Source organism: Amphiprion ocellaris, chromosome 18, assembly GCF_022539595.1.
Source record: "Amphiprion ocellaris isolate individual 3 ecotype Okinawa chromosome 18, ASM2253959v1, whole genome shotgun sequence".
Taxonomy (NCBI): domain Eukaryota; kingdom Metazoa; phylum Chordata; class Actinopteri; family Pomacentridae; genus Amphiprion; species Amphiprion ocellaris.
Window position 1 is genome coordinate 594518 of NC_072783.1, and position 26725 is coordinate 621242.

The window sequence follows — 26725 nt, forward strand, 5'->3', positions numbered from 1 at the left end:
AATCAACCAAATTCCAGCAAAATTTTCTGGATTTTGGTTGATTTTTCCACCAAAAAATGTTCAAAAATTTCCCAAAAATGTAGAAGCTTTCACTGTGAAAATATAAATTTTTTCCACATTTTTAAACTTTAAAACGGGTCAATTTGACCCGCAGGACGACGCGAGGGTTAAAGAGAGTTATTGCAGAGAGGTTTCAGTTTTAACACCTAAATGTGAAGATATTTGCAGTAGTGGCATTAAAGTAACCACAAACAAATCTAAACACATAAGTAAATAAAGAAAATAAGGCAATAGTCTAATAATGAAAGCATTATTTATTATACTCAGCTTGTACTTTCAGTGGTTGATGCAAATATATGTCTGGTTTTATGAAGGATGAGTCAAAACAGCCAAAAGGTACAGAAATTTTACAAATGAAATACAGAAAAACTGTGAATATTGTGGCTTCTCCTTTGTGCTACCTGAGTATTAATATAGTTAGATTAAATGTGAGACACCTACTCTGAAATGCCAGCAGTACAACAGAGGTGAACTAGTTATAAATATCACAGAATTGCATGTTGCATTATTATACACCTACGTTAAGCTGAAGTTAATTGTGGCTGTGTACACAATTAGAACAGGCTTCTGTATTTAATATTTAACATAATTCATAAGAAATTCACACAAAGCAGTTGCTAGGTGCTTTTTGGTCCCATCACATTTGACTGGGTGTGGACTCATTTTTCCCTGCGATACAAACGTCCTGTACGTCTATAGAAACAGCACAACCATGACTAGAAGAGCAGAGAAAAGCATAACAAGGTCACACTGTCACGAGTCATGAAAGGCAAACGTTTGAATTTCAGTGACGATTTATTTTACAAAAAGAGAAATCCACATTTACAACGTTATTCAAACTACCCACAGGTGTATTTAGTGTAAAACTCTGCACTCTATGCATGTTTTACTACTTGGATTCTTTCTTTGATTCTTACTTCTGCTATTCTACAATTTCACTTAGCAGACGTTTTTATCCAAAGCGACGTACATCTGAGAGTAGATCCAAAACAAGCAGACGTAGTCAGGAGAAACTACTACTCTACTGGGATCTGACTGGTGTCAACACAGTCTGCAGGTTTTTATCACAAGACACAGCCTCATGGTCGATCTTTTTGTTTGTTTTTTAGAGTCTGATTAGTGCATACAGTATATTTTGGGTGATTTCTAAAATGAGATGTGTAGAATAAAATGATTTTGATGATATATCTCTCGATATTAAGCTTGGATTTGGTTCAGTTTTCTGACTAGATGATACATCACGGATGAGTAGCTCAAGGACCATCAGCAACTTGAACTTCCAAAGGTTCTTTCTGTTTTTCCAGCTTCAGGGCTTAAGAAATGGTGCTCTTTTGGTGACTTCTGAAACAGAACATGTCTTTCAAACCTGCCAGCAGCGTTTTGGGGTTCAGAGGGTTAATTGAAGCCTGAAATGGTGATTATGTTAAAATGAGCTAATCAGTCAGCTGTCAGATGTATTACAGGGGAACCAAATGGTCACTTTGCTGTGGGGGCCACTTGAACTTCAGGCCTTTTCCTGTGCAAACTCTGGCTGGACTGGAGTTGGCACCAATAAAAGGCACTGTAAGACTGAACTGATGTCATGGGATCTCAGAGGAAAGGTGATTTCTGCTGCTGCTACTGAAAACCTTTTGAGCCTCGATCAGTCTGGAATTATTACAATCTCCTCAAATGCCAGTTTCAGTTACTAATGTTTAAATTGTCCAGTGACCAGTGCTGCTCTTTCTCCACCTCAGCTCACAATCTCATCAAACCTTTAAAGGAGCAGGAAGCTGATTACAAAATCTGAATTCAGACTGTCGATTTCTTCATTATTCCTTGGCAGGAACGGAGCTGAACGCGCTGCCCTCCGAGTTAAATATGCAGGAGTCGGGTTTATTTAAACACTATCTTCTTGGCAAACAAACATTCTTTTCTCGACAAACCTATATTTGCTGGCCATCCGTTGCTGCAGGTGAAAGCGGGGAATATTCTGAACACACAGAGCAGCGTTAGACCTGCAGGCTGTATTTTGAATGCTGAATGATACTGAATTTAGTCTGTTTATTCACAGTGCTTACCTTGTGCATAATATCCATTTCTAATGAAGGTGTACCGAAACCCACTTCTGGCTGTGATCAGAGGACAAACCCTCAGGGAACAACAGCTGAGAACAAAAATGGTATTTGGTTTTGGAGTCATATTCAAACTTAGAGATGCCTATGGAGACAAAATCACAGGCTCAGGTTTGTGTTTCTATCCCTGTGAGAACCCACAGAAGGCTTTTCCTCACTCCTCACCATAAACATGACCTAAATTTAACTCCAGCCTGAACCCTGAGCCCACAACTGACAGCATACTACTCCTAACTCAGTGGCAGATGTCCATTTCTACAGTCTTGGATGGCAAATCGCTGATATTCTATCACACCAACCACTTTCCAAAAGCAGGTGTTGCTTCATAACTGGTTGGCCACTCTTCGCTGGAGATCAGATTCTCACATCAGTATGCCAAAAACGCAAATTCAAGTGAAGTACTGTAGTAAACGCATAAATAGTTACTCAGTTTATGTCTCTATTGACAACATAGTGCCAGCAAATGTGCTTGAAATAGAAAACCTGAAGCTGCTCTTGTCTTTTCTGTTTGCTGCAGTTGAAACATCTGATTATAACCTGATTTGTTACCATTTCCAATTCAGGAAAGTCATCTATTACAGCTCATTTTAGCTAAATAACTGCTGTACTAGTTTACCTAATTGATCACAGAGGCCTTCAGCCATCCAACTACAACTAGTACTAGTTAGAAAGTTGAATTTAAGGAACACAAAGTGATAAACAATTCAAGCTGGATCACAGGGACGGATTGGCAGAAACAACCCAGTCTCCACATCCGATTTAACTAAAGTGCATTCTCCGTTATATTTGAGGGATTTTTCTCCCAGATTGTGCTCTTCGTGTATCAGAAAAATGTTCTAAATCAACATATCTGTGGATGAGGTGGGACTCATCACACTGGAAAACAAGAAAATGAAGGAGAAGCTTCAAACATGTTGCATAAAGGTTGTATTTTACCCCAAACTGTGCTAGTTTACTGAACTTAACCATGTAGTTTGGTGTCAAAATGGAACCAGTTAGTTATAGGTGAGTGACTGTAGTGAGAATGCTATTTTCTTAAAGCTGACCATGTAGTTTTGATGCTTAAACCTTTCAAAACAGCAACACAATACCAAAAGACAACAAGTTAATGCGAAACTTAAATATACAAATAATAGTTCCACATGATCTCTGGGGTTAAAGTTGCTAACGTCCCCTCCTGTCTCCCTATCAGGACTTTCTGGCACCCGCTGAAACTGGAAGCTTTTCCTACTAGGCCCCAAGAGACAAATGCATTTGTTTCAAAATGTAAATGCAGCGAAGTTGTATAGAAAATTAATCATGTGGAACCATGGTTGATGAGAAACGACATGCAGTGGTAGGTCAGTGAGAAAAAGCATGTCGCATAATTAATTGCCAGCTCATTATAAGCATTCCTTGTAGATAATTCTAATGCTAGTTAAGTCCAATATAATTCTATGTAGGATTGCCTCCCAGTGAGGCCAACTTTTGGTGTATTTAGCATGTAATCCAACCACGGAAAAGATTCTCTTTTTCAACTGCTTCTACTTATTAAGGTGTAAATGTGTCTGTCCCCTTACGTACAATTAAAGTCTAACTCACTGAGACAGTAATTTCACCTTTTTTTCCCATGGCAGCCTCAGTCCTCGTTGGCATGGAGGATTCTAGTGTTGAGCTAATTTCAGGAGAGATGTTCTCCTCTGCTCTTCAGAGACTATTTTTTTCCATTTGCTCTTTGCTGCAGGGCTTGTGTTCCTCTACCTGTCTACTTTTCTACCTACACGACAAAGAGCCCAAGGTGTTCACTCGGCCTCCAAACTCCCCAGATCCCAAACTGATGGAGCATCTGTGGGATGCATTATAACAAGCCCCACTCTGTGGAGGCCCTGCCCTGCAACCCATAGTACCCAAAGGATCTGCTGCCAGACACCACAGGGCACCCCAGAGGTCCTCAAGTTGGTGCCGGCCAAGAATGGCTTGCAGCTGCTAGTAGGAAGTGATGGAATACCATCAAATAGCATCTGCCACTCAATTAGAAGTTGAACACCACTGGTGAAAATGTCTCCCTTTCCAAAAAAAGGCCTCACTGTCAATGTCCTACATCAGTTTTAATTTATTTAGCATTTATTTAACCAGGTTAGTCCCACTGAGATCAGAGGTCTCCTTTACAAGGGAGAGCTGGCCAAGAGGCCAGCAGCATAGTCACATTAAAAACAGTAAACAGATAAAATTAACAACATTAAAACTTGCACACAGACCAGGTAGATTGTAAGGATTTCACCAGAACCTTAAACTCATTAGTATAACAAGGGCTTGAAGTTTAAGTTCAGATTGTAATTTATTCCAAGCATCAGGTGCAGAAAACCTAAATGCTTTCTTGCCCAGTTCAGATCAAACTTTGGGGACGACAAACTGTAGAGTATCCATAGATCAGAGATTGTGACTTCCATGTTTCCTTGTTAGAAGACAAGACAAATAGGAAGAAACACGACCCAGAATGGTTCTGTAAATAAACACCAATGACTGAGATGTCGGGCACTTAAAGATGTCCAGCTAACTTTAGAATAGAGCTCACAATGGTGAGTAAGGGAACCACATCTGAGAATGAATCTCAGCTCCCCATGGTACACACTATCCAGCATGCTAAGACAACTAGCAGAAGCCTTCAGATACAACACATCTCCATAGTCAATAACAGGCAGAAAGGTTGTTTCCACCAATTTCTGTTTCACATAATAAGAAAATCAAGACTTGTTTCTGTAATAAAATCCTAATAAGAGATTGGTTCTCACAAACTGTTCCTCTTACTCTGTCTGTTCAGTTGTTAGTAGGTGCTTAGGATTCACAAATACCTGGCCAGCCTCCGTCCTAATACGGCTGCAGCATATCTTAAACTGTGACCGAGGGAGCAGGAAGGGCAATTAGCGTCTCCCTTCCCTCCTCACTACCACCTGTGTAGCTTTACTGGCATGCAGGTGGCAAAGGAGTGTCGGCCTGATGGCGTAGTAACAGACAGATGCAGCCTGTGTGAGTGTTGAATTACATAAATGTCTCCCTCTCTGCACCTCCACTGTCCTGACAGCTCCATAGATTAAACGGTGCTCTTTACTATTCCACCTGACCCGTCTGCGCTGGCCGGGCCACAGCGAGTGGAGACGAGCTCAGGTGTTGGCTCTGAGATTGGGAAAAATGTGTGCAGGAAGTCGTGTTAACCTGATAAAAAATGTATCTTGCATTTTAATTTCTAAGTGATTTCAAAGTTCTCTCAAAGTTTTCAGCAAATTTGCTTCAATCTGGGGATTAAATCAAGTTCAACTTTGCTGATCTTTGATACAGAAACTCATCTATCATCCATTGTGGCGTTAGTGACCTTTTAGTCATTTTAAAACAGAAAATCAGCTAAACTATCAAGTCCAATTTTATTGAACCCTTCTCTCTACGGGTATCAACTGCTCCACAAAAGACACATTGTTTGCAGACAGCTGTGAGACAGGAATACGGAGCCAGGATATTGACTTTAGGTTTTGGCATCACAAATAAAATTTGGCTTTAGCAACAAAAACAGAACTGAAACACTTCAATGAACAAAAAAAGTTGCATTGGCACTGAAAATAGTATTGGCACCGAAAGAGGTGTTTCTGGAAGACAAAACACAGTCATTTAAAAGTTTTTAATAAAAAAAATAATATTCATTATTTCTGCTTTCAACGTTGGGGACAAAGGGAGGAAAAACTAATTTATGCGGGTGTGTTTTTTAATGACAGTTTTCTAGTCCACATGAAACTCCCAAACAGCTGTCTGAGCCTCGCTGTTGTCACTTCTTCACATAGAGCTGCTGGTTTGGCAGAGATCCACAGAGTCACCATGGAAAGAACTGCCAAACCAAGGTCAACTTGTTTATGAACAAATTAACTTTTAATCAGTGTTGGGTTTGTGATATGAACTTGAAACAAGTGTATATTTAACTTTTTAATATGTTCCCATGAAATGAATCCACAGTGGACGCCGTCGTCCGTCTCGTCTTTTCCTAATAAACTGGCAGCTCAATATAGAAACAAGCAAGTTAAGGAACAAAGGGGGAACAATCTGGGGAACTTAAAATAATTTATACTGTTGGACACTTATTATTACAGGGCACAGTAGCACCTACTGCACAACAATTTGCTGTTTGGGAGGAACTAAAGAGAATTTATGCTGTAATTGTAATTTTTAGGTAATTGGTGCCTAGTCTTATATTATAGGATGTATGGGCCTGTTTTGGAAAGGCAGCTGAGATTGCCTATAGTGAAACTGATGTTGAGGGATGCTGTGGAGATGTTTAGTACAGTTATTAGGTTTGTTTTATGAAGCCTCTATGAGTGCGATGTGGTATCACAAGTAGGCCTACTTCACAAAATAAACAGTAACATGTGGAAAATACAATCAATTTGTGGATGGGATCCACTTCAATATTTGATCACTAGTGTCCTCCCCACTCCCCAATAAAAGCATGAAAGAAGCACACACTTTTTATTTTCATGACTCTACACAAAGCAACAGTTTTGTCTATGCAGAGAATCACAAACTGGTGCACAACAGTTCACCACGATGCAGGAATCCAAGTGTTTGATGCCTAAAATTTCCTGTACGACGACTCCCTGCTTAATGCTGCCCCTACAACCTTCAAACAAAACCAACACCCATGCCGAGAGCAAACGATTGAAGATCTAATGTGTGCAAAATCATCAGGGACTTCAATCCCCAAACCCCAGGAATGCTGGCCAACAACACACCAGTGTGACGCCCAAACATCTCTCTAAAACTCATCTGAAATACCATGATGACCACTTTAGCAAAGACCCTGCTAAGTCTGACCCTTGACAGCTAAAATGGACAGCCTGGAATCTCTGGGTTGCACCACATTGTGGAATGCAGCTATAATTTGGGCATCCATTATCTCAGCTTGATATCATAAACGGAGAAAACTGGTCATTAAAATTTGAAGCACCGTCTCTTAATCTTTCTGTGAAATCTGATTTATGAGTCTTAAATACCAGAAGCTGAAGTAGGTCACAAGACAAACCAGGACAGAAGCAGCAGAGAGCAGCAAGGATGCTGCCTCACTTATTTATCACCTTCAAACTCCAGCAGTCATTAGTGCTTCATAACTTAATTGGGACCATTTTGCATTTGGACCCAAGTCATAGGAAGGAAACTCCCCAGGGGGAACACAGTAATTCTTACAAACCCGCAATCAACTCGCTAAAACCCTGATGCTTTCATAATCAATAACTTTGATTGGCACTTTGCAAATAAGGCAATGTGCCGCTGATTAGACCCACTGCTTTCAGGGTACCAGTCATTTCATTAGTGTCAACAACAGATTTAAAACTCATTTAGTCACTCACCGTTGCTCTATAGTCGTATTCCTCATCTTCCTTTGTGTTTGTAGTTTTTGTCACTGCAGTCAAGCGTACTTGGTCATGCCTCAGTCACTTATCCTCGAAAGATCTGACCTCTCAAATAACAGTTAACATTATTACAGAGTTTTACTTCCATGCAATAATAATGCCAGTTCATAATTGCAATCACAATAGAATTTTCTTATGATGTCAGCATGAAACACTCCTCCCCAGTGCACGATTTTTAAGGCACTCACTTCCAGATTTTAGTTTACCCAGCTGCTAGAGGAAAGTTTTTGTTAGTGGAGTTTTCAAACCAGGACTCCACTGTAGAGACTCTCAGCAGACGTACGATATGTACTGGGAACTAAAGCTTACATACACTTGTAAAGACCATGTATATCAGCCTCCTCCTTTATTATTCAGCGCATAATAATGCCACCACCATGCTTGGCAGTAGGTACGGTGTTCTTAGGGTTAGAGGCCTCACTGTCTCTCTTCCACACGTATTGCTGGTCATTGTAGCCAGATAGTTAAATTTTAGTTTCATCTGACCACAGAACTTTTCTCTAGAAGGCCTTTTCTTTGTCCATGTGATCAGCAGCAAACTTCAGTTTTGCTTTAAGGTGCCGCTTCTAGAGGAAGAACTTCCTTCTTGTATTACAGCTTCTTAGCTCATGTTGATGTAAAACACACTATGGACACTGACACTTGTGTTCTAGCAGCATATCATTCACTGCAGACCTGCTTTTTGGTGATTTTTGGTTGACTCTTGACCATCATAGTGACACAAATGTTCCATGCACTCTGTACTTACCAACAGTTGTTCGCAAAGATAATTTTGGGATCTGTAGCTGCTTTGAAAAGACTCCAAGTAACTTTCCTCATTATCATTGACCTATTCAAGTCAATGGCATCCATCCACCCATCCATCCATCCATCCACCCATCCATCCACCCACCCATCCATCCACCCATCCACCCATCCATCCATCCACCCATCCATCCACCCATCCATCCACCCACCCATCCATCCACCCATCCACCCACCCATCCACCCATCCATCATCCATCCACCCACCCATCCACCCACCCATCCACCCACCCATCCATCCACCCATCCACCCACCCATCCACCCATCCACCCATCCATCCACCCACCCATCCATCCACCCATCCATCCACCCATCCATCCACCCACCCACCCACCCATCCACCCATCCATCCACCCACCCACCCACCCATCCACCCATCCATCCACCCATCCATCCACCCATCCATCCATCCACCCACCCATCCATCCATCCATCCATGAACCGGTGAACCAGTGATCTTGTAGCTCTAAGGCGACAGTGCTGACCACCAATCCACTGTGCAGCCATTTATCAGATATGTGTTGAGGTAATGTGACTTTCCTACTGTAGTGTTTGTTCCTGAGTGTAATGTGTATCAAAAAGGCCCTATTTAAATAAGCTCAAAAGAGTCAGCAGCTGTAGTCAATCAAAACCACTCACAAGAAGCTAAGAAGCCATGCAGCTAAGAAAATATGATTACCACAACTTTCCACATCAGGAAAACTAATCGCTTAGGTGGCTGTCTGTATATTTTTGACCCAGTAGATTTTGTCATATTTCCAGAAGACCAATAATAAATCAATGATTGTTTTTTAAGACACTTGTTTTAATAATTCCGCCTTAAAAAATGAATACTTATTGGAGCCGTTGGAAAGTCAATGATATACGTGACCTTTACAAGTGTGTGTCAACTTGTGTTCAAAACCTGACATGGGGCTCGATGATATAGCTGAAAAATTTATCACAATATAAAGTTTTTTAGGAAAAATTAGGAGATCAGAGATTCATTTTGAACATAACCTTTTATCCCGGTTATCAAGGTATTTTCGTAACAGTTTTAATGAAGCATACATAAATAAATAAATCGGCATACATAAATAGACAATTTGTCTTGATTAATAAGGTTAAAGGAATCATAATCATCCAACCTTCGTTATGTGCTTTCGTTGCTTTGAACCAAATGTCTTCAAGTCAAATTTTGTCATGGCAGTTGCTGAAGTGTCTATCAGCGACACATATCGGTATCATTTCACCACCCAGAAATACTTACACACCACTTTGGTTTCATGCTGAGATTGGTGAAGACTGGCTCCATCACCCAGAGAGGTTAATATTTAAAGACATAGAACACGAATTAAAACAACATACCTGTACTGCACTGTAAATGCATGGGATTAAACCACACTTTTTTTTTTTTAATCCTTGCTCAGTATGTCTACTGTGCTGACTGCAAAGTATATACAGAGTGGGCCATAAATTTCTATACATAGGAAAAATAAACATGTCGGACAACTGCTTTTATTTATGTAATGTGCTCTATTTGTTTCAAAAACACATATTAACCCTCCTGTTGTCCTCATTTACGGGCACCAAAAAGTATTTTTTCGTTGTCGGAAAGAGAAAAAAATCTGCAAAAAAATTCCCCAAATTTCTGAAAATTTGCAAAACCTTCACAAAGAAAATTCCAACAATTCCTTAAAAGTTTCCCTTAAAAGTTTTATTTTAGAAAAATCCCCCAAATTTGGCAAGAAAATTCTTGTAAATATTTTCAAAAAATGAGTAAAAATCTTCTAAAAAATCCTAAAAATATCTAAAGTGATTACAAATATATCAGTAAAACTTCTAATATTTTCTTTAAGAACATTCACATAAACATTCACATATTTTTGTGAATGTTCTTAAGAAACATTGTTAACATTTCTTTTTTTCCACAAAAAAATGTTCAAAGATTTCCCAAAAATGTTGAAAATGTGGACATCAGAAGTTTCACTGTGAAAATATATATATATATTTTTAAAAAGTTAAGTCTGTGACATTTTAAGCAAAAAATGCTCAATTTCCTTCAATTTGTGCCTTCGTTGTATCAACTTATGGTGGAAACTTTTATTTATATAAATAAGAAGCCAAAATTGCTGCACAATGGACATGTAAAAAGAAGAAAAACCATGTATATATAAATAAAGGAAACAGAATAGACAGGTAAGCAGGTGGCTTTGTGCTGCATGTGTGAATCAGTGTGTAGGTGTGCGTATATAAGGTGGTAAACTGTAACACGAGTTTTTTTTCTCTTTAGAATGGCAGCGCTCTCATCAGAGGTTGTATATGTGGCAGCGGAATGGGGTCACGCTGGATGTGCAGGACAGGCAGGGTCTCTATTTCACAGGTTGAGAGATGGATTGTGCAAGGTGGTAGCTGGAGCAGGCAGCAGAAGGGTCTGAATAATGAATTCTCTCTCTCCGACCTGTCTCCCCCTCCTCAAAAACCTCCACTTGGATATTAAAAGGTGTCATAGGCCTGCAGTGTGACAGCAGAGCCAGTGGTAATGATACCGGGAGAGAGTGTGTAGGAAAGGTGTGCACAGTGAAACAGGACAAGCAGATGAAGACTGACAGACTGATATGAGAAGCCAAGTGTTTCACCATGCGCTTGCCAAACGCGGCAAGTTCCGATTTGTGCAATTATGGTTGTTTTTTTTCCACATGGACAGTGACAGCACGAGCCTTGTTTGTACGGGACGATGTGTGGAAACACCCCGAGAACACGGAGACAAAACAGCCCCCCACTGTGTCCAACGCATGACAAATTCTGCTTCCCCTCCTTTCAGGTGACAAGCGACGAGCATTACTAAGCAGATTAGACACAGAAACAACGCTGACCAACTTGGAGTTTTACCTGAGGGGGATTTGTTCGACAATTCTCTCCGCATAAGAACAAAAAAGTAAATAAATAAAAACGGCACAAATCAGTGCCTAGCCTATTAAAAAAATGAATTTGAGTTAGGAAGTCATAGCAAAATATCTGTTGTTAAGTGGGCATGAATTAATAATTCCACATAAGCTTCAGAGCATAAAAACAAATTAAGTCTTGGAACCAAATATAGAGAAGCGCATTATTTTAATTACACTTTTTGCTTCATGTTGATAAGAACATTCACTGACTCCTGTAGCCTGCAGGTTTATGGAGTGTGTCTGAAGAGGAGATATGAGCATCTGTTTGCTCTTGAGAACTTAAAAACTGCAGAATATGCATGTGAGTAGTTTGTTGTTGATGGGAACATTCAGACTTTAAGACTGAGTCACATCATTAGTCTACACCCAGGCTTAGAGGGAAGAACCAGGCGGACATCCTGCATTATTTAACCGACACACTGAGACTCTGGTGGAGGTTTGGCGTGTGTGAGGTAGCTTTCTTTTGCCGTGGTTTGAGGCAGCACAGCATGATTACCTATTCAAAGCATCACCAGCTCAGCCAATCAGCCGAGCCACGGACTCAGCTGATTCCGATACGGTGGCTTTGTGAGTCCTCGGTACAGCTCGCTGTCATGTTTGGGTGTCTTCTTTTTTTTTTTTTCTTTCCTCCTTGTTGTGCTTTTGTTTTGATACAGCCAGTAGATGGTGCAAGGCCCTGGTACGAGTGCTGCTCTTCTCTGACAGAACACATTAAGCCGAAATGACAGACGAAAGGCCAAATGGCTCCAGAATGGCACAAAGTAAAGTGCTGTTAATGAAAGTCTCTTGTTGTGAAAATGGGGAAAACCTCAGCGGTGGCGAAATGTTTCCCATGAATATGCAACGCCTCGAGTCAGCTGAGCTTATTTAGCATACTAAGAGGAGGACAGCTTTTGGAGCTGCTGCGCTCGATAAGGGCAACTGTTTTGTTGGAGTTGTAAATGGTACAAATGCGCTGTAGTTTCTTTTTTGAGGCTTTTAAGTTTTAAAGGCAGGGTGGAAGGGATTTGTCGCTCCATCCATGAACTAATGCGAGGTGAGAGTGGAGTTTTCTACGGAGTATATTAACCAGCTACTTAAAATGAGGACTGTAATTAAAAAGATGACAGCTTTATTAACACATGCAGAGGAGAGGAGTACTTGATTAGCAGAGAGCAGCTGATTTACATTCTTATATGCGTGAGGAACCCAACCTGCTCTTTTTAAATGTGATGCACTGCAACTACTTCCACCGGGAACATTGTCAGAAGCTGTCAACAGCTGTTACAGTATTTTCTGCCTGTCCTGTCCTCAGAAAACTATTCATTGTTTATAGAGCTGACAGTTATTTGCAGTGAGTGGGTGGTCAGCGGGATGATTATTGCACTGATGCTTGAAAAACAAGTGTTATGGGGTGAGAGAGAGCATTTATAAGACCTTGTTTACTCTTTCCTGCCTGTATTTTTTTTCCCAGTGCGCTATATCCCCACTGAGAGACATTTTTCAGTATCCCATAACAAGGCAGACAGCATCTGGCACAAAGAAAACTCCAAACTGAGTTTCCCCTTCGACTGTGGTAGATTTAATCCTTGTAATTCGCTGTGAAATCAGATTTGTGGTGACAAAACCAAACTGAGATAAGATAGCATTGTAATTGTCTTGTGCTGTCAGTCATGGCAGATTGAGGCAGAAACACACACATATACACACACATACACACACAGACACGCACGCACACACACACACATACACACGCACACACACACACACACACACACACACACACACACACACACACACACACACACACACACACACACACACACACACACACACATACACACGCACACACACACACACACACACACACACACACACACACACACACACACACACACACACACACATACACACACACACACACACACACACACACACACACACACACACACACACACACACACACACACACACACACACACACACATACACACACACACACACACCTGGGGAATTAATTATGCCTGCTGTGCTTCTGCATGTAAAGTAACAAGAGACTGGTTTTCACATACTGACCATTTTAACATCATGAAACTGCAGAACTCCGGTCCTCTGGGAACATCTCAGGAGAAATCTGCATTATTATTGTTATTTTCGTTATTTTTTATTTGGTTATGTTAATGCCTGGGCAATAAAACAGCAGCAATATGCACGGGTGATAGACACTTAATAAGTAGCAATAGGAAAATGGTGAGATTGCTTCAGCTAAATGCATCAGATGCAAATGTAGTGGAATATTTTTTGGGTACGATGTGCCAAATGCTATGAGAGTGAAGACCAGAGTTAAAACATATGTCTAAAATACATAATGATGATAACGTTTTGATGGTATGCTTTTAGAAAATGATGTGTGGAGTACTCAAAACATGGTGTAAACTTAAAGCAATATAACTTTTAAAAGAGGGGTATCGGAAACATAACAACACATAAAGGTATAACATGCATGGAATCTGTCTCAGAATAATAGGGCAAAGTCAGAACATGTCAGAACATGTTCTCTGTAAAACAAGACCTAATGATAACCTGATGTCTTCTGTAGGGAGAGATCTAGGGGTAAATATGATAACTCTCACAGCATAAAGACGAAGCACAGCTCAGTATATTTGGCCGTTCATGGGGTGCTAATCACTGCTAAGAACTACTCCTGGGTTTTTGTTGATGAATAAGTCCTGCTGCCTCTGAATGCTGACTTCTGGTAATTTCTGAAGATCCTTAACATTTGAACACGGTCAAGTCTTAGACTCTGGCCCATGATTTGTGGCTTCAATTCCACTTCACAAACTGCCATGGAAGCTCATAATGAGACCACAGACCAAAGCATGCTCCCTCTTTGGCTTAAACAACCCAATATACCGACTTTTGTGCAGGTCTTCCAAGGCATGCTAGTCTGCTCTCAGCTCACCCACCATACATACCTACAGATCTGCCCTGTTGGAGGCTGGGGACCAGTGGTGGCAGGTGCAAGATGGGCCTTTATGGTCAAAAAACATCCAAGAACCTGTTCCTGCTACCTCCTCCACTGGTGGATGCTTGAAAATAATTTCGATTCTAGGTTTTTAAAAGTTTAGTGTAGCAAATAATCAAAGAAATTCATCTTTTGTTTCAGTAGAAATCAACTGGACTTACCTTGTAGGTTCTTGAAGATGGTGCACCTCTCATCCAAGAGGCTTCTTCAGTTCTAACTGACTAAAGGTCTCTACACACTGTGTGATTTTCAGCCGTCCCAGACCAAAGATACCAACGGTGAGAGAATGGTGGCGATATCTTTGGTCTTGGCTCTAAATCGGTGGTCCTACGTCTCACTGACAGACAGGTTCAAGGACAGTCGTTGTCATGGCGACCAAAGATAAGCTGCAATAACATTCTGACTGTCAGAAATTCTGGGTGATCATCTCACAGTGTGACTACTGATGGACCTACAACAACTAACTAACCAATAGAAATGCAGGATGAAATGATGTACTGATTAATAAACCCAGATAGATGATTTGCGACGACAAAATGCATCAAAACAACTCTGTGGGATTTAAACAGAGAAGACAGCCTGGTAGAGCTGTGGCAGCAGAAGCCTTTTAGACGTGTCCTCCAGCTCGGACCACAACCGGACAAAAAAGGACAAGCATGGAAGGATATAGATCCCAGGTTAGTAAGCTAATATTAGTGGCTAGCAAACACACAAACACCACTGTAAATCGTGGCCACCGCACTTAGTTTATGGTATTAAATAAATAAAAATGATATCCCTTCATGTTTGGCTAGTTTCCCTGTGATTGTAGGGTTCATGTTTGACTAGTTTCCCTGTGATTGTAGGGCTCATGTTTGGCTAGTTTCCCTGTGATTGTAGGGTTCATGTTTGACTAGTTTCCCTGTGATTGTAGGGTTCATGTTTGGTTAGTTTCGCTGTGATTGTAGGGTTCATGTTTGGCTAGTTTCCCTGTGATTGTAGGGTTCATGTTTGGCTAGTTTCCCTGTGATTGTAGGGTTCATGTTTGGCTAGTTTCCCTGTGATTGTAGGGTTCATGTTTGGCTAGTTTCCCTGTGATTGTAGGAGCTGCGTTTATGCTTCGGTTGTTTATTTTTCATGGATGGACGGCCCACGCTGATGACTCACGTCCATCGTAGGCTACGACTCAGCTGCGTTTTCATCGTGCAATCTGCACAGAGGAAACTTCAAGCCGTGCCCAAAGATTATTAGGTTCATGTTGCACAGTGGAGCAAGCTGGGAACTTAGAAGATTGTTAAAATCACACAGTGTGGAGAGGTCTTAGAGAGAGGAGTGAAGGAAGCCATCTCTAAATAGAGGAGGGGGTTTGTGACACCACTTATCAAACACCTGTAATGATTGATAAGGTCTGTCCCCAGAAAGTTTCTCCATCGTGGACATCTTGAGTCACTCCTGATTTGGTAGATTCACATCCTTTGTTGTGTAAACTGGCAGCTCCATCACCATGATTGCTGCCATTGTTCGTGGACCACCTGGTTTCACAACAATCACACCTGGAAGCAAGTGAGTCATGGTCATTAATGGACCATCGGCCATGTGACCTGGAGGGACTTTATGCTGGTCCTCCCCATTAGTTGGAACTGAAGAAGCCTCTTGGATGAAGGTGAAACATCTCCAAGAACTGAGAAGTCCAGCTGATTTCTGCTGAAGCTCCTGGATGACTGAGAATCTACACAGACACATTTTAATTTATGATTTATGGCATTTTAACTTTGTTATATTCCACAAAACAGAGACAGAAAGTAGGGGGGAAAGTACATATTAACACCAAAAAACAAAAGGCCAAAACTGTAAATAACGTCCACGTCAAAAGTCTTTATATCCATGTTTGATAGTTAGTTTGAAAGAAAACTTATGTCCACTAAGGATTGACAAATAGTAAATAATATTAAAGCTGTTATTTCACTGATTGTCCCTGTTTTGGTAAATTACAGAAAATACCTAATAGTTTAGCTATAAAATTATATTAAATTTGCTATATTTAAATCAACCACAAATACATTTATTTTACAGGTATTTGCCATGATTTGAAAGAAAACTTATGCACACTAAGGACTGAAAAAAAATTAATTGATACTTTATTGAATTCCCCTGTTTTGGTAAATTGCAGATTATACCGCATGGAATAAGAATTTAAAAAATGAAAAAAAAAACTTAAATAAATCAGTAATGTAAATTATTTCAATTTTATAAAGTACTAATTGACATGTTTACTTCATTAAAAAGGCGAAAGCTGTGAATTTCCGCATCAAAAAACTGTATTTTTTTATTTTATAATTTTTTTTTTAATGTGTGATGATAAATTGAACTATTTTGCTGTTTTTAATCAGCTACAAATATATTTATTTTAGGTCCTCATTTTACATCGGAGTTCCATTCCTAGGGATCAACTTAAGTCGATTTTCACTGTAAGTCTGAACTCCGGTGAAAATGTAACCAAATCCGTTCCGTGCATCACGATATCAATCAGTTCTTCATGAAGTCATGAATACCAACAACTTTCATGCATGTATGAATCATTTTACTAGAACCTCTGGGGAACCTCTCTGGATGCACTGAGCCCTTCTCTAACTACCTATGTATTTACTATATATACCATTACTGCATTACACGAACTCTGTTTCTCCCTGTGTCCTTTCTCCGAGTGTCCCTGGTCCCAGAGCTGGATGCTTCAGATGTGTGGTTGTGTTTTATGGTCCTTGTGTCCCACCCCCCACCTCTCTATCTCTACCTCTACACCTCTACCTCTTCCCCTCTACCTCCATCCCTCTATCTCTACCTTTCTACCTCTTCTGTCCCTCTCAACCCGCCCGGCCAGCAGCAGATGGTTCCCCCCACATTAGAGCCGGGTTCTGCTCGAGGTTTTTTTCCCTGTTAAAAGGGTGTTTTCCTGCCACTGTCGCCTTTTGGCTGCTCTGGGGTTCAGGCATATGGGTTCTGTAAAGCGTCTCGAGACAATTTGACTGTAATTGGCGCTATATAAATAAAATTGAATTGAATTAAATTGAATTGAATAGAAGATAACAGAATATTTTAACGGACTGATATTGTTGTTGATGTTGATGTTTCAATGTTTATTGTTCAGTTCCAGATTTACTTAATTTCAGTGAATGTGCCATGTTTAGTTAGCTCACCTCTGATTGGCTGAGAGTCAGCAGTAGAGAGAGCTGGGAACGGTGGCTAATCCTGGAGCTAAGTTATGGGGTTTTTCTAGTTATTCTGGCGTTGGCTACGGTCCACAGTAGCCTGTGTGAAGGTTCAATAAACCAGCAGAGAACCAGATAAAGTCTCACTCATTCATCACAGAGGGTCACTACAATATGTTGACCTGTTTTTACAACGTGACCCATGTTGGTCGGTGTTTCTTCCTGTTCCCAGTGTTTTATTCTATCTAATTTCACTTCCATGGAGACGCTTTCCTTTTCTTCCAAGCATCAGAAGAGTCTGACTTATACCGGGAGCCATAATGAAGGACAAAAAGTTAGTGAATGTAGCACAATCCAAGGTGGAGTCCAACCAGAGAATGGAAACAAAGCCGTGTGATAGCGCCCTGATGACGTATTCATCCACTGCACTCATCAACTAGTTCCACGTAACCAGTTCTGATGAAACAATGAAATGCCGTAAGTCGAGGACGTCCTAAACCGAGGACCCCCTGTACTTTTTTTTCCAACAGAATTTGAATATGACAAACATATCTTTGTGTTGCCCCTGCTGTTGGTTCTGCACGTTTTTTTAAATAAGATTTTTATTCTACTGTGTATTATTAAAAAGTCAGTGGACCCACGCATAAACCATTTATTTCCATCTGGCACCGCGACTGCAGCAACTGAACCACACGTTTCTACATGTTAACAATATACTGGGAGTATATTATTAAAAAGTGACAGTCAAAACCAATAAAACATCAGGAATCCTGGTCTGACTTTTCGAGGGGAGTCTCTTATTCCTTCTCAGAGACCTCCGACGGCACGTCTTTGTAGAATCAAACCCGCTCAGGAGTCCAGCAGCCACTTTGAGGTTCCTCCTCTCATTAATGTCTAAATCGTATTGCTGTGAGCTCGGGTGTGCGGCTTGGCAGAGCCGTTCTCTGGGACGCTGCAGCATCACTTGGACAGATGGCAGGAGAAAGCAGCTGTGACCGAGGGCTACACAGCGGGGCTGGAGAGCTAGCTGCAGCCACAGCACTGAGCCGGCGACGCAACCTCAAGATGGAGAAGAAAAAAAACAACAGAGCGAGCCTTTAAACTCGACTGTGTTTTAACACCACTGGGTAATGCGTTCTCTGATGTCAAGTGAAACCCATCAGCTCTCCCAGAACACACAGGCACAGCGCTGGGCTTCAATCACTCCCCTTTTCTTCTTGTTCGATTCAGGTCTTCAGAGCTCCGAACCAATCCCATAACCATGGAAAAAAAATTACCTTGACTAGCTTCCTCTGATATCTCCAAGTACAATATATATTTTTATATATATATATATATATATATATATATATATATATACAGTATATATAAAAGCCCAGTGAAAAGAAACTTCAGGCTCTCTCCTCGTCCCAGTTGATGTGCTGTTTGGCAGAAAGGATGCATAAGAATGAGCAGTTAGCAGCGTTTGGAGTCCAACTGGGGGGGCCCAGGCTTGAGAAATGAGCTGGCATTTACAGATAGGCGGGCACAGACTGATGGAGTCACTCTGAGGGGTTCTGAGGGGAAATTTTCATTGCTTTTCTTGGGGGGTAAATCATGCTGTATAGTAAAAGGAGGCGAGGTGCTGAGGAACTGTGGGCCGAGGCACAAGGAAAGTCTGGGACTTCTGCTAAGCACGATATTAACAGCCGAGATGTCTGCTCTGGCATGTGATTTCCTTATCCCTCACATTACTTCTCACTCCACTTTAGATCACGTTCTGGTTTGATTTTCCCTTCTTAAATCTCATGGATTTTACTCAGTCGCTCGGAGAGAGAAAATCTTCCTGCATATGTCTTTTTATCTTCAGGTATTCTGTTTGATTCACAGATAAGAGGCATTTTCAGGCATTACCATGAAACAGACTTAAGCTTCATGCCTTCAACAACAACACATCTTTTGTATTATTTCCTTTCTAGCCGAGCAGCTGCTTCCCCAACATCCAACCCAAATATTTGAAGTTCTTTTGGGGGCATTTAGGATGACAGCCCGAATTGTTCTGCTCGAAAAACAGCCATTTCTAATTAAGTGCGGTTTCCAAATGAAGGGAAAAGGCTCCAAATGGTTGTCATTAAGGGCTGGTGTCAGAGCACACAGGTTAGGCCCTATTCTCATTAAAAAGGTTCTGTTTTTCCACCAAATATAAAGGGGGGAAAAACAAACAAAAACAAACCAGAAGCATGGCGCTGAGTGCGATCATTTCTGTATGCATCTTTTGTGTTTACGCGCTGCTGTTTGTTTGCAGCTGCCTGAGCAAACAGCCTGAATCTCATTTACAGTCCGAGAGGTCACTTATTGACTGAATGAAACCCCCTGACAGGCCCCAGACAGAATGGAAGCTTAACAAGATTACTGTTATATATAGCAGCGGTAATGGGAACCTCTCTGGAGATTCTGCTGCTGCTGATTTGTGCCCTGCTACCCAGATTTTGAGCATTTTGCACACAGTCCCCCTCCGCTGGGAAACTCCTGATGCATTACAGCTGCAATGGATCAATCAATCTAGCTACTCCCCGGCTCTCTCTCCAGCCCTGCTACCTGTCAGGACGATGATTCCTCACAGGGCCTCGTGCCCGGGGCCGCCCGTGCATGCCTGTCCACCTCCACCGGCCAGTTAGGGAAATGTACTAACCGAATGGGCACCTTGTTGGTCTCCTCGCCGCCGGTCACGTTAAAGCAGAACGGCTAAAAGGGGCCGGAGGAGACGGAGGAGAATGGGGGCTCGTGTTGCGCCGACACGCTTGTTTTGATTAATGGACTCCTCTGTGCTGGTGAGTGACGAATTATCAGAAGGCTGGATGGCTCGTTCATCACTGTCAAACCCGGGCCTGCTAGCGTGGCGTATCCCGTCCTCCAGCCAGCCGCTCCACCATCTTATCGCTCCCACCTGCTCCTGGAGATTTGCAGGGAAAAGAAGAAGCGAGGACGACGCAAAAAGACCCGAGGGAGTGCAACTGAGACTTTGACATTTTGGCGGCATGTTCAGTCACCCTCCTGGCAGCCATTACTGAAATGGACTTATCCTGAGATTTACTGAATGTTTACTCAGATAACCCGACTGGTGAAACGCCTCCGAGCGCGCCGTCATCCACTAAACCATTACAATGTGATTGAAGTTAATTTTAGCGGGCGGACGGAGGAGAGGGAGGTGATAAGAGTCTTTGTGTTGAACAATTGAATGGCAGATAGTGGAATTTTGTTTGCATCTTCAGCCCAAGGCTTTGGCTGGCCTCTAATTAAGCAGGTAGACGGAGCTTCAGCACAGGGAATCTTATCTGTGCTTGTGCCAGGCGACAGAGATAGTGTCCAGAAGCATAAACACTAATTAACTACCATGCTTTACTGTTGGTGGAGCTGCTCACACACAGACACCCGAAAATAAGCAGAATCTCATTTCCATTTTTCTACTCTGCCTCTGGTTTTTCATGTGTCTCTCTCCGGCTCACCTGTACACAGGAGGGAAGGTAAAGTAGTTGTTTTTGGAGCGAGGTGCCGTCCTCCGACAGACAGCTGAGCCAGTGATTGATGGGAACTGGACAGCTGTCGACATGCTGGAGGACGGTGGGCAGCGAGCGCCCGGCAGAGGCACACCTAATTCCCAGGTCTTATTTTGTCAATAAACAGCAGCCAGAGGCACTCAATTAGAGGGCTTTATTGACTGCGCTGCCCGGCTTGTGTCAGATGTCAGCTGGCGACACAGCGTGATGTCCTGCACTGACACTTCCTCTGAGATTACAGAAAATAGAAAAATCAAAGGAAGATTGCAGAAGCACAGAAAAATAAATAAAGGAGGCAAAGCAGAGGGGGGATTTGGTGAGGAAGGGAGGGAGTGGAGAGGGTGAGATTAGGGGAGATAAATAAAAAAAACAAGTGGGCGAGTAAAGACTACAGTACTCAGTTTATTATGTCTAGTTGGGCTCACTGAATGTTAACTTGGGCGATGTGTAAAATATCAGATATGACAAATAGCAGCAGTAATTGGCAGCCTTCACTTTGTTGTCTTTCATGTTTATTCTCTCCACTATACAAGTCCGACTAAGAAAAAATAAAAATCCTCCTCCCTGCTCCGTCTTTCCTGAGAGCGAACAAATCCTCCAATCAGTGTTTGTCTTCAGTCGCCTCTCCTGCAGTATGTTGTCTTTTGTTTCACTTCAAACGCCGCTGCTTCATCTCTTCTTCTCCTGGAGAGGTGGAGACAAACACAACCAGCAGCTTAGCCGGCTTTCCAAAGTAATTGGTTTAGAATCATTTCTTGAAGTGGCTGCATTCTGAGACACAGTGATGCTTTTTCTTTTTTTTTTCCTTCCTTGCTTTCTATTTACAGTCCTCTAAATGATTGGAAAGACAGAACTTTTACTTGCACATGAACCTGCTGATGACACTGGAAAGAAGAACACATCAATGCAGTGTGTTGTTTTAAATTACTCCTAGCTCTAATATAATATTCTCAGTTTTCTGTTGCTGCCTGACGCTTTTGTAAAAGACGTTTTAATTTCATTGAACATTTTTCTGGTTAACCCCAAAACCCAACATCGGCTTTGAAAAGCATGCTGTCTTTACAAAATCCCCCCAATTACACCATTTTATCTGAGCCAGAAACTCCAAAAACAGACATAGTCATCAAATTTTCAGCTTCATAACAGTCCAAGAAGCACTCGTCTGTGACAAACTGTTCCATCGGGAAGCTGAGCCCGAAGCTGGAAATCTTGCTGTTTAATCAAAATCACTTTAGTCTACGTGTCTCATTTAGAAATTCGCCAGAAATGAACAGTTTGCTCTAACTAGATTCTGTAAAAAGCAAAATATTCTGTGTTCCTCTGCGCAACCGTGAAGCTATTTGTGACTGAACTGTGAGCAACAATGACGTGACAAAAATTCAAGAACTTTTCAGCTGAACTGTCCTGATTTGCAGGCTGTGCTTTTATAGCATATAGAAGGAAAGTACGAAAACAAATTAAAAATGTAAACAGTATATAATATATAGCATGTAGAGTCACCTTTCTTTGTTTGTAAAATCAACTTTCGTTTTTTTAAGATTGATGACATCATAACTTTGTCATACTACACAAAAAATGTATATATTGAATATTTTTCATCAAAAATTTTTAAAATGTGGGGTTTTTTGATAATTGATGACATTCTACTGTGTCATATGGCACAATTTTAAAAAAATTTTCTCTTTTCTTCTAGTCAGATTTTTTTGGTTAAAAAATGAGCCCATAATGAGGAAAATGTAACAGGAGCAAAAATCGCTTGAGTTTTAGAGGGTTAAATAAAGGTAAAGTTAAAATAAGAATAAGAAAAATCGTAAAAATGCACCAAAAGGATGGATGGATGAATGGATGGATGGATGGATGGATGGATGGATGGATGGATGGATGGATGGATGGATGGATGGATGGATGGATGGATGGATGGATGGATGAATGGATGGATGGACTAAACAGGCAGGATTAACATTAGAGTAACATTAACATTAAAGGTTAATATAAATGCAAATAAAACTTGCTGTACATTACTATAAACCAAGCACTTCTAGTTTTAGCAGTACGAAAACTAGATATTACGTTTGTCTAAAATGTTGTATTTTTCTGTTTTTATTGTGTTGTGACAATATTATTTTCCAGTGGAGGAATAAATGTAAAAATCAGCAGGGGTGTGTGGTTTTGAAATGAGCCACTGTCAGATATTTCAGTGAAAAATAGAGCGCTGATGAATATTCTAACCAAAGGAAAGTGAATCGGAGACTCTCCCTGTATGACAACCTTGTCATTTTGCAGGGGATAACAGGTGTGATGGTAATGAGGTTGACATTTCCAGCTTGCTTCCCTTAACATGCACCCCTTTTTATGGAATTTTTATTTGGCGTACTCAAAAAGAAAAGCTAATAAAAGAAGAACCGAAAGGCCAAAATGCATGTATGAGATTTCATTGGAAAGGCGACACATTGGAGTTTGTGAAGATGTTTAGCATGCAGCTAAAACCCAACCAATCAGTTTCAATAAGGCTGAGAAATGTTGAGTAGAAGGCTGCCTTACACACTCATTGCTGTGATGAATCGTGTTGCTTTCTCAACACTTTTCTTCTTGCACGTTTCTGCTAAATGTGGTTATTGGGTGGTTTATATATCAGTTTATTCTGACAGCCTACATCAATGTTATCGTCGTTTCATCGATCAAACTGCTGCTTAATTGGACAGGTTTTATAGGATGTCGGTCATCCGCCCTTCTCTCCACCTTTCTGATCTTTGACAGAACCATTAACCAGCTGTAATAAAATATAACAGTTAGTTCAGCCAACTTCTATTTGAGAGCATGTCGGGTTGGACGGTTTAGTCGGCTGATTGTGTTAACAACTTTGGTTTGTTGAGTTAAATACTACAATTCTACAGTTTCATTTGGCAGACGCTTTTATCCAAATCCAAATCTGAGAGTAGCTCCAACACAAGCAAGGATCTAGTCAGGAGAAAACAACCTGGATAAGATCCGTAAAACGAGTTCTAGCGTGGTAGTAGGACCATGGTGTCTGCAGGCAGAGTGGACGTAATAGGGTTTATTTTTTTGTTTGTTTTATTTTTTTGGCAGTCCATCAGGTGTAAAGGTGTTCAGTGGTGTGCGATACTGCAAGATTTGATGTCAATCTGATACCAGGTAAATACAGAGCCAGTATCACTGATACCGATAGTCCAGACTAACGTTTCCAGTAGTCACACTGGTAGCACAGACATTGTGAGCTGGTCACACCCACCTGGTCCCACCTGATTACAGGCGAAACACCTCACTAACTGAACATCTGCTTATCACAAACACTACATTTAGAATAGAACAGAATCAGAATCAGCTTTAATGGCCAAGTATGTAAACAACATGCAAGGAGTTTGGTTTCAGCTGTTTGTGTTACCCAGGGAATATGGAAGAGAATAATAAAAATAAATTATAGAAAGAGGAACACAGAGGGAAAAAATAGTAGTAATAAAATTAAATCTAACTCAATACACAGAAATTTTCAGCTAGAAAGGAATATATAAAAACAGCAGTGCAAATGATAATTGCATGGTGCAGTGCAAAAAGCAGAGAATGCTGTTCATGGTGCAAAAAAAAAAAAAAAAATACTGTACCTGTCCATTGGAATACTGACTGTTGTAAGGAGGAATGACTCAGCTGTTTGAATAGAACAGAATATGCTTTATTGTCATTAAACAGTGCACAACCAGATTGGAGAATTTACCGATGTTCCCTAAACGCCTCACAGTGCAGACTGATGCTGCTCAGTGGCAGGGTGATCCAACCAGTGTGAGAGCAAAAATGACTTTGAAAAGAGTGAGATGACGTGTTCTCATTTCAGAGTAGTCCAAGACGAGAGCGACTGATTTTATCCACGTGTTGTTTTCCTATGAGCGGAGAAAACAGCTCATGTAAGTGTTCTACGTCTTTTAAGAGTGCATTTTTAAATTTTCAAAGCTGCAGTCAGTGGTTTTCTTAGAGTGGATAGAAGCTAAAATCATGATTGTGATTAGTGATTATTTAATTCTGCAGCGGGCTGCACAGTGGAGTAGTGGTTAGCACTTTCGCCTTGCAGCTAGAAGATCCCTGGTTCGCGTCCCGGCTTTCCCGGGATCTTTCTGCATGGAGTTTGCATGTTCTCCCTGTGCATGCGTGGGTTTTCTCCGGGTACTCCGGCTTCCTCCCACAGTCCAAAAATATGCTGAGGTTAATTGATCATTCTAAATTGCCCGTAGGTGTGAATGTGAGAGTGATTGTTTGTCTCTGTATGTAGCCCTGTGACAGACTGGTGACCTGTCTAGGGTGTCCCCTGCCTTCACCTGAGTCAGCTGGGATAGACTCCAGCCCCCCCATGACCCTAGTGAGGATTAAGAGGTGTATAGACAATGGATGGATGGATGGATAATTCTGCAGCCCTGCTGTGATGCTAACCTTTGGTTCATCGGTTCAGTATCTGATCATGAGCTGTGACTTCTCCCTCACTGCCTTCTCTTTACTCAGTTTTAGTTGAGGAACATCCAGCAGTTAAACAGCTTATTTCCACATCAGGCAGGAACAGACTGACGGAGCCACAGAAGAAATTAAAGTTATACTTTGCACCTCTGTGATGTAGCTGCTGAGCTTGCTTGCTTGTTTGTCTGGTGCTGCTGAGTCACGTGACAGTACAACATCCAATCACAAGAGGAGGAGGAGCAAAGGAGCTCTGACACAGACAGCCAATCAGGTCGCTTCTTTGATGAAACTGCAGCAGTGCAGACATACAGGAGAGAAACTGAAACTAAAGTATCGATCTCATTACACTGGTATCGTTCAATATCAGTACCAGCGCTGGTATTGGTATTACTGATATTTGGGTCTATTCACCCACCTCTAGTTTTTAGTCTTTCCTTACAGACTGAGTAGACTCTGCAGATGGACCAGAGTTTGGTAACTCGCTCCACTGTCAGGGAACCACAGAGGAGAAGACTCCAGCTATGGACCGGCCCTGTTCTGGAGGTTGGATCAGGAAACTTTTGTTGGCCAAGTGTAGAGAGGTGGAGGGAGTGTAGACCTGAATGAGAGAGTTCATGTAGGAGGAGATGTTTTCATTGTAGTTTTGAATCCAAGTGTGAGAGTTGAATTTTCTGCAGGCAGCAACTGGAAGCCAGTGCAGCGATCTGAACAGCGGGGTGACAAGCTGTTTTTGGCTGGTTGAAAACACGACGTACTGCTGCATTCTGGATAAATACTTGGTGTAAGAGTGCTTTGTGCTTATTGGGCAGGTGTGGCTTAGTTGGTTCAATACGCTGCCTCTCTGCATGTCGAAGTGTCTTTGGGCAAGACACTGAACCTGAAGTTCCTTCCAAAGGGAAGCATCTTGTCTGGCAGCTCTGTTGCTATAGATGGGTGAGTGAGAAACACATCATAGAGCGCTTCGAGTAACACTAAAGGCTGGGTTATACTTTCTGCACGAACGAGCCACACGGAAATGTGACGCTTGGAGATCCGCTCAAGAGACCGTGTGGCTTTAAACTCCATGCAGTGTCTGCTCCCAAACTGCAGGGGGCAGTGTACCGCAAACACACGTCTACCTGGTCTACTGTAGTACTAAACTGGAGTAGAAGAAGTTTGCCATTGTTTACACCACTTACAACATGGCATTTTACTGAATAGTTTTAAT